The sequence below is a fragment of the Nicotiana attenuata genome, unplaced genomic scaffold, assembly GCF_001879085.1.
Source record: "Nicotiana attenuata strain UT unplaced genomic scaffold, NIATTr2, whole genome shotgun sequence".
NCBI lineage: Eukaryota > Viridiplantae > Streptophyta > Magnoliopsida > Solanales > Solanaceae > Nicotiana > Nicotiana attenuata.
The window spans coordinates 313,667-324,027 of record NW_017670995.1 but is presented as its reverse complement, the minus strand read 5'-3'; positions in this window follow the sequence as shown (position 1 = coordinate 324,027).

Sequence of the window (10,361 nt, the reverse complement as noted above, 5' to 3'; positions counted from 1 at the left end):
TGATTGATAGAGACAACTAAGTCTCAGCTATAAAACATATTCAACCAAGGAAATCAACAACGGGGGAAACCATTACCTTAGACCTTATTCCAATTATATACAAGCAAGCTTAGTTAACTTTAAGCTTTATTTATTTTCAGTTTAGTTGTTAAATATATCATCAACTGTGAATCACAAAGTTTGGGGAAATTGATTGTGTGAATTTAGTAAGTCTGACAAGAGTACTTGATACGTTAATTCTCTGTGGTTCGACTCTAGGCAGAATTACTCAGACTATATTTGCTACGTCCGTGTGTATCTTTTTATAAGGCATAGTTTGGCGTTATCATGCCTCAATGAGCCGAACAACACCGGCAGCATTGGCACCGGTGGAGAAACCCGAAAAATTTTTCGGGATTGATTTCAAGCGCTGGCAGCAAAAGATGTTCTTCTACTTGACTACTCTAAGTCTCCAGAAGTTCATCAAGGAAGATGTTATTGTGATGTCCGATGAAACTCCAGAGACTGAACGCTTTCTCGTGATTGAGGCATGGAAGCATTCAGATTTTTTGTGCAAGAATTATATTCTAAGTGGGCTGGAAGATGCTTTGTATAACGTCTACAGTGGCATGGAAAAATCAAAAGAACTGTGCATTGCGCTTGAAAAGAAATACAAAACTGAAGATGCCGGGTTGAAGAAGTTCGTTGCTGCAAAGTTTTTGGACTACAAAATGGTAGATAGCAAGTCTGTTATTACCCAAGTCCAGGAATTGCAAGTGATTATTCACGATCTCCTTGCTGTAGGTATAAGTAGAATTAATACTAGTGTTGGTAGTATTAATTTTATTATGTTTACTAACAAATTTTCATTGAAGGTCTTGTCATCAATGAAGCATTCCAAGTAGCAGCGATGATTGAGAAGTTTCCTCCGTTGTGGAAGAACTTCAAAAATTATTTGAAACACAAACGCAAGGAGATGTCCCTTGAAGATCTCATTGTTCGGTTGAGAATCGAAGAGGACAATAAAGCTGCTGACAAGAGAGGCCGTGGAAACTCAACAATAATGGGAGCAAATATTGTTGAAGAGAACAAAAAGAGGAAGAAGGCTTCTGGACCGAAATATAACCCAAGCAAGAAGCGGTTCAGTAGAAACTGCTACAACCGTGGAAAAATCGGACACAAATCTACGAAGTGTCGTACTCCGAAGAAGGAGAAGAAGAAGGGTCAAGCAAACATGGTTGAAAAGCATGATGATGTTGATGACTTGTGTGCCATGCTTTCCGAATGCAACTTGGTGGGCAATCCTAAAGAGTGGTGGATTGATTCTGGAGCCACTCGCCATGTTTGTGCTGTTAGAGAAGCTTTTGCTACTTATGCTCCTGTTGGACCCGATGAGACGCTTTCTATGGGAAATGCTGCAAAGGCCAAGATTGAAGGATGTGGGAAGATATTTCTCAAAATGACTTCCGGCAAAGTGGTGACTTTGAACAACGTCCTTCATGTTCCCGAGATTAGGAAGAATTTAGTCTCTGTTGGACTTCTTCTTAAGAATGGTTTTAAATGTTTTTTTGTTTCCGATAAGGTTGTAATAAGTAAGAACGAAATGTTTGTAGGAAAAGGTTACCTCACTGAGGGCCGTTTCAAGCTGAATGTAATGGTTGTTGAAAATAATAATAAAATTTCAGCTTCGTCTTACTTACTTGAGTCAAATGAATTATGGCATATACGTTTGGGTCATGTTATATATAAAACCTTGCAAAAAATAATTAATTTGGAAGTATTGCCTAAATTTTAATGCGACAAATCAAAATGTCAAATATCTGTGGAATCTAAGTATGTTAAACATCCTTATAAGTCAGTTGAAAGGAATTCAGATCCTTTAGACTTAATTCACACAGATATTTGCGATATGAAGTCAATACCATCTCGCGGTGGAAAGAAGTATTTCATAACTTTTATTGATGATAGTACTCGATATTGCTATTTTTACTTACTTAATAGTAAAGACGCATTCAAGCAATACAAAAATGAAGTTAAAACGCAACTTAACAAGAAAATCAAAATGATAAGAAGTGATAGGGGTGGTGAATATGTATATCCTTTTGAACAAATATGTTTAGAATATGAAATTATTCATCAAACAACTGCCCCTTACACGTCCCAATCCAATGGGATTGCAAAAAGAAAGAATCGTTCATTAAAGGAGATGATGAACGCATTATTGATAAGTTCTGGTTTGCTACAGAACTTGTGGGGGGAAGCCGTTCTTACGGCTAGCCGAATACTAAATCGAGTACCCCATAGCAAAACACAATCCATTCTATATGAAAAATGCAAAGGAAGGAAGCCCAACTTGAATTATTTTAAAGTGTGGGGGTGTTTGGCAAAAGTGCAAGTTCCTTAACCCAAAAGGGTAAAAATAGGACCGAAAACCGTTGATTGTGTTTTCATAGGATATGCGACCAATAGTAAAGCATATCGATATTTAGTTCATAAATCAAAAAATCCCGACATTCATAATAATACGATTATAGAATCAGATAATGCCGAGTTCTTTGAAAATATATATCCATATAAAAAGGAATGTGAGTCGATTGGTGAAGGATCTAAACGACCTCGGAAAGAAACAAAAGAAAGTACATTTAATCAGGAGGATCCAAGACGTAGTAAACGTCAAAGAACGTCTCCTTCATTTGGACCAGATTTTGTGACTTTCTTGTTGGAAAATGAGCCTCGAACATTTAAAGAAGCCATGTCTTCTTCGGAATCATTATTTTGGAAAGAGGCAGTCAATAGTGAAATAGAATCCATATTGAACAACCATACATGGGAATTGATTGATCTTCCTCCTGGAAATAAACCTTTGGGGTTCTAAATGGATCTTTAAGAGGAAAATGAAAGATGATGGCAGTATTGATAAGTTTAAGGCAAGACTTGTAGTCAAAGGGTATAGACAACGAGAAGGTCTTGACTACTTTGATACGTACTCTCCAGTTACAAGAATTACGTCCATATGGATGTTAGTAGCATTAGATGCAGTGTATGGTCTTGAAATTCATCAAATGGACGTTAAGACGGACTTCTTAAATGAAGATTTGGAGGAAGAAATCTACATGGAACAACCTGAAGGGTCTGTGGTTCCAGGTAAAGAAAAGAAGGTCCGTAGACTTGTTAAGTCTCTTTACGGACTAAAACAAGCACCCAAACAATGGCATGCAAAATTTGACCAAACAATGTTGTCAAATGGGTTTAAGATAAATGAATGTGATAAATGTGTGTACATTAAAAATGTTCCAAATCACATAGTCATTATTTGCTTATATATGGATGATATGCTGATAATGAGTAATGATATTGCCAACATAAATGCTACTAAGTGTATGGTAACTAGCAAGTTTGATATGAAAGACTTGGGAGTTGCTGATTTAATTCTGGGGATTAAGATCCATAAGACTCCTCAAGATCTGACATTGTCACAATCTCATCATATTAAGATAGTACTTGAAAAGTTCAAGCACTTAGGGTTTAAAGTTGCAAAGACTCCAATTGATGTGAATCTTGCATTAGCAAAGAATGAAGGCCAAAGCATATCACAATTGGATTATGCTTGAGTGTTAGGATGCTTAATGTACATCATGAATCTTACGACCAGATATAGCTTGTGCTATAAGTAAATTGAATCGATACACGAGCAATCCAGGCCAATCTCATTGGATGGCAATGAAACGAGTTTTGGGATATTTAGAACATACCCAGGACTTTGCTTTGCACTACAGTAAATATCTTGCGGTCAATAAGGGATACTGTGATGCAAATTGGATCACCGGATCAACTGATTCCAAGTGCACACGTGGATATGTATTAACTATTGGTGGAGGAGCGGTATCTTGGAAGTCATCCAAATAAACTTGTATTGCCCGCTCTACAAAGGAGGCTGAATTCATAGCCTTAGATAAAGCCGGTGAAGAAGCTGAGTGGCTCCGAAATTTCTTGGAAGACATTCCATTTTGGCCCAAACCGCGCATACATTGCAATAGTCAAGCGGCAATTGGAAGGGCTGGGAGCATTATGTATAACGATAAATCTCGTCACATACGACAAAGACATAAAACCGTTAGGCAGTTATTCTCTAGAGTAATTATCACGATTGACTATGTAAAGTCAAGTGATAATGTGTCGGATCCACTTACAAAAGGCCTAACTAGAGAGGTAGTTGAGAAATCATCAAGGGGAATGGGACTGTGGCCGAGAACAAGTCATAGTGGCGGTAACTCTACCTAGAAGACTGGAGATCCCAAGATCTAGGTTCAAGGAGATCAAACAAAGTCATTAATGACGTTTCAACATTGTCAACTACATTTTTGGTCCATTCTCGTGATGAGACAATGTTCAGTACCAAGGATAAAGCATTAAGGCTTTTTAATGATTTTTAAATTTGATACTGGGTATATCAAATAGTGTATCTACGGGATGACACGTTTAGGAATCACCTATGTAAGTGTGAAGTGTTAGCCGCTTCAAGGAGAACTTTGTAAGGCCAGTTCTCTACGCACTTATGAAACCAGGCGGTGTTCATGGCTGAAACGAACACAATAATGAGAACCAAAGATGGTTAAGGGTTGGTTGTGTGACTTGTGGTTGTCTAGGTATACACCAAAGTTCGACGGTTCAAAGATATCAACTCTACCGATTGATCGAGTATATCCGACATAAGTTAACTACGGAAAGTTCAAGGGGAAACCTACTTATCCAGATGCAATTAATCCTTGCTTGTGAATCACACAGTTTTTCATGCATACTTCCGTGATATAGATATTCCCCATTCATGTGGGGGATTGTTGGGTTTTTAAGCTATTAATGCTTAAAATGGGGTGAATGGGAAATGGAGGGAAAAATGAAATATTTGAGTTTCCCTCCTTTATTGTCTCATATGGGGAAGAGGAAAAGGTTTTTGATGGGTATATAAGCAATTGCTCTTCTTCTAGCTCATAAAGAGTTGAGAAGAAGGCAAGTCTCGCACCGTCGTTGTCACTCGCTCGCTCGGCTCGGCTCGGCTTCGGCTTTGGATTCGGATTTGGATTTGGATTTGGATTTGAATTTGGATTCAGATTTGGATTTGGTCAAATGATCGATCGATTGATTAATTTTTGGACCAAATTTATTTATTAATAGTAAATATTAACAGAAATGTTATTAAATATTTGGTTTAATAATAAAATATTAATATTAAAATAAATATTAATATTAAATCCAATTCAGTTATCCAATTTTCAGTTTTCTGTTTTTGTAACAGAAAATTAACTACCCTTCAATTTTCCCTCTTTATTGTTGAGTAAATAGCCATTTATGTTATGGCATTTATGCTATGACCGTTTTGCATAAACAGCCATTCTGAAGAGTTGCACCTCTTCAGATTTCAGCCCAACTTTGGCTATAAATACAAGTCTATTCTGCTCAGAATTTCCATACGATTTTCTGTGTTTCTCTTCCTTCTTCTGCATATTTTAACATCACAGTAAGTGTGATTTGCTACCGAACTTTGTGTTCGCTGAAACACTGGGGTTTGAAGTACCACTACACCAGTGTGTAATTCATTCTATCCTGGGAGGAAATAATCCACAACCTTGGGTACTAGGAGGGGATTAAATTCCTTAAGGAAACACTGTGAATTCAGTGGGCTCGGATTAAAATTCTGTTTCTGTTTTTCATTTCTGTTTATGTTAATTTATATTTTCCAGAATTATTTTACAAATACAGTTTACTAATATTATCTACCTTATATGCACTCAATATTTTGAATATTGACATTCTCCATTCTCTGAACACTCACCTCTTGATCCGAATCTTGTTCCCTTTCCTTTTGTGTTAAGATTTCTTTAGTACCACTTCCTTGACCATTATCTTGCTCTATAGTATTTGTTGGAGCATTATTTACAACTTGCCACTTATAATCAACTTCTTTACTCACAGTTCTTTTCTTATTCTTCTTTTTGTTTTGTTTTTTTTATTATCTCATTTGCTTCTCTACTACTGACTCTCTCTTGATTGGTGCTATTAGCCTACCTTAGTGAGATATCAGGAATTGAATTATTTCCTGTAACCTCGTCGATCTTCCCTTTCCCTTTTCCTGAACATCCTCGACCACATTACATTGTTTATCATTGGAAGTCTCATTAAGACTGATACCATTACTTCTTTTAGTTAGTCGACCGACACATGTTTGTTGTACTTGGTTACTTTGATTACCTCCTCTACTATTCTGCTTCTCCTCTACTACCACCTGAGGTAATGTATGACTAGTCTCCTTGACTTGCTGGTTACTAGTTGGAGTTGCTCTAAATATTAATCCTTTTCTTCTAGCCACTGTTTGAAAATCATCTTCAGCTTTGTTCTCCACGTGTTTTTTGTTTTGCTCCTCCCTTTGGGATTTGATTTTGTCATCCTTAACCTTATTTCTACTCTGAATCTGGATACGACCCTGCATTTTACAGTATAAACAATAACTTGGGACCTTTTCATACTCTATATCAATCCATTTTCCATCGTCTATCCCATCCAGTCTTTTGTAGCCAAGCCAAATTTGATCCAACCTTGATTTTAACAAGTCAATGTCTACCTTCACCTTGGCAACATCCCCTCCGGACTTAGAGCATGTTACAATGATCAAGAGCCACAACCAGTCCCACCTTGCTAACCAATCTGGAAACAATTTTCCAATTAAACAAACGCCAAGGCAATTGGTGAATCAGAATTCATACAGGGACAATAGATGTATCCTCGATCTTCCGGCTTAAAATTTGGAGTCCGTTTTAATATCTTCATCGGTGCCTCTCCAAAGCCGACACATTCTTTGGAGAAAATGTTATTATAGTCTACAATATCGTTAAAATTAATATACACATGTCAACTTTAACAGGACCTGACAAGTAAAATTGGCTGACAAAAGGCTCTTCTTATCCTCTTGTAAAACTTCCCTATGATCGTGAGCTTGCATTCTTGGGCCAAGTTTATAAAATAATCTTCCGCCAAGAAGAAGACCGTTGGCTTGCCTAGGTGGGTACCATGTTTCATCTCTACCATTGGTAATTTTGCTTGGACTGTAGCTGCAAAGAAGGATTGGACACCATCAGCTCATTCCTTTTGTTTCCTGCATAATCTTGAGTTTTTGTATCCGTAGTCTGTTGACAATATTGGGCCTCTTATCAGTAGCTAAGAGTAGTACCTATTGGGCCTTATAGTTTTATACTTAGTTTTGGGCCTTTATGTATATCCGGCCCACTTTTTCATTTTAGTGATTCAATTGTATAGTACTCGAACATTCTAGACAATACAGATAATAAGAAATTCATTTTCTTCTTCTCAGATATTTTGTTCTTCTCCTTCTCCATCTTCTCAGTGTTGGGTTTTCAATCCCAAAATCAAATCCTCTGCTTATACTGAGAATCAATGTGTTAACATGGTATCAGAGCGTATCCTTGACTGTTTATGGCTCCACAAATTCACTGATGGTGTTGTTTTCCTTTAGTTCATTTTCGTATTAAAGTTTCTCGTTGCTGAAAATTTGAGTTTTTCTTCCGATTTTGGTCGATTTGGGCATAACTGACGAATGCTAGATGTTTTTAGAGATTGTGAAGTGATTTTCTCTGGTAAATGTTGTGGATCGATTCAGCGGAATAGTTCATCCCCAATTTCCGATTGTACCGGTGATATCAAAGGTCGCGGTCGTTTATTTTGCTGTTCTTCTGGTAAATTTGAAGGCCTAACTTCTTTAGGTTGCAAAGAAGGACGGTAATATCCTTTCATCACTCAATTTTGGGTTGAAGTGTTGGTAGATATCAATTTCATTTTTTGTGCAAATTTGACCTAACTAGGGTTTAGAAATGGGAAGTCTTGAAGTGAGTTCGTCACGTACAACTGATGGTTTTGAAGATTTTACTATCCCTCCTTCCCATCCTTTCTATATACATCCCTCGGACAGTCCAGGTGCTCACCTGGTGTCCCTCCCTCTGATGGCACTGGTTTTGTCATTTGGCGCAAAAATATGCTTACTGCCCTCTCTGCTAAAAACAAGTTAGGTCTCATTACTGGTAGGGTACCCAAACCAGCATTCAACTCTCCTTACTATCATTTTTGGGAAAGGTGTAATGACATGATCATTGCATGGATAATAAATTCCTTGTCTAGGGATATAGCCAATAGTGTAATGTGTTTTGACACTGCTAAGGATATATGGACTGACATTAATGAGAGATTTGGGACTTCCAATGGCTCTAAGTACATTCAACTTCAAAGGGATATTAGTCTTACTTCTCAAGGTCATTTAGATATTGCTGCCTATTTTACCAAACTGAGAGGTCTTTGGGATGAGCTTAGTACAGCTTATGTTGGTTCTCTTTGTTCCTGTGGTGCTCTCCCTAAGTTCATTGAAGAGCAGAAAATCTATCAATTCCTCAGTGGTCTGAATGAGTCTTATTCTACCTGAAAGCAACATCCTCATGATGCCTTCCCTTCCTTCCCTGAGCAAGGCATACTCCATGCTGCAACATGATGAGAAACAGAAGGAGACCTCTGCTCCTGTCCATGGTTTCTCTCATGATTCTGCTTCCTTCAGTGCTTCAGCTGGTCATCTGAACACTCCTAGGGGTTTTCATTAAAGGGTCAATTTTGATGCAAAGAGAGGTTCTAGTTCATCTTCCAACTTTTCATGCAAATATTGTAAGAAGCCTGGCCACACCATTGATAAGTGTTATAAGCTCCATGGATTTCCTTCAGATTTTAAGTTTACCAAGACCAGGAGGTCTGCAGCTTGTGTTCAATCTGATGGTCATCCTCTGGACTCTACTTTTACCAAACCAAGTTCCTCTGATGACAATGGTCATGGATTCAGCAAAGAACAATATCAACATCTCCCGACTCTACTTCAACAAGTCCATACATCTCCCACTCTTCATTCTGACAATGTTGACACTGAAAATGCAGGATTTGCCAACTTTGCAGGTGTGTATAATCACCCTGAGGTACATTTAGCTTCTTTCCATGCATGTGCAGTATCACATTTAGGTTTAAACCCTTGGATCATAGATTCTGGTGCCACGAACCACATGACACCACATAAACACTTACTTCACAATCTCAAACCTTTAGTAACACCTTTTCTAATTACTCTACCTAATGGATATAAAGTAAAAGTCATTTCTACTGGCTCTTTGACTCTTAGGGCTGATATGATTTTGCATAATGTCTTATTAGTTCCCTCATTCCATTTCAATTTGATCTCTGTACACAAGTTACTTCTTCAGTTCAAGTGTCTTGCAATTTTCACCATTTATAGCTGTATTTTACAGGGCCTTTCTCTGAGGAGGCCTCAGGAAATTGGTAAGGCTGCAAATGGACTATACTTCCTGCATTCGGCTGATTCTCATTTTCCTTTGTTAGTTCCTAGTTCTGTTTCTTCTTCTGCTCAGTCTAATGTTTCTGTTTCTACTCCTAGCAATAATGTTGTTTTAGATTCTGTTGCTCATGCTGTACCTCATAGTTCATCTTGTAATCCATCTGTTGTTGGTAATAAAGATGATTTGTTTTGGCATCAAAGATTAGGCCACATTCCCTTTGCCACGATGAGATCTATTTCATTTCTGTCCAATAAGGTGTTATCTAAACAACCATTTTTATGCAATGTTTGCCCAATGGCTAGACAACATAGACTTCCATTTCCTGATAGTACTATACATTCTTCTCTTCCTTTCCAACTTGTTCACATTGATATTTGGGGACCTTACAACACTCAAACTTATAATGGTTTTAGATATTTTCTCACTCTAGTTGATGATTTTACTAGAGTGACATGGACACATCTCCTATCTTGCAAGAGCAATGCAATTTCAATTCTTAAAGCTTTCATTCAAGTGGTGAAAGTTCAATTTCACTCTTCTGTTAAATGTTTTAGATCTGATAATGCCTATGAACTGGGGGTAGTTCTCAACTCCAACAATTTTTTGCTGATAATGGCATACTTCACTAGACCACTATTCCTCACACTCCCCAACAAAATGGTATTGTTGAAAGAAAACACAAATATCTCTTAGAAGTCTCTGGGGCACTTTTATTTCAATCCAAACTCTCTCTCAAGTACTAGGGTGAATGTGTCCTCACTGCTACTTATATCATCAATAGAATCCCCTCCACAGTCCTACACAACATATCACCTTTTGAGAAACTGCATGGCCATGCTCCCTCTTATGATCATTTGAAATCCTTTGGCTGTCTCTGTCGTGCAGCCAGCCCTAAGCCTGGTAGGGATAAGTTCCAACCTAGATCTATCTCTGCTGTCTTTTTGGGGTACCCCTGTGGGAAAAAGGGGTACAAACTACTTAACTTGACAT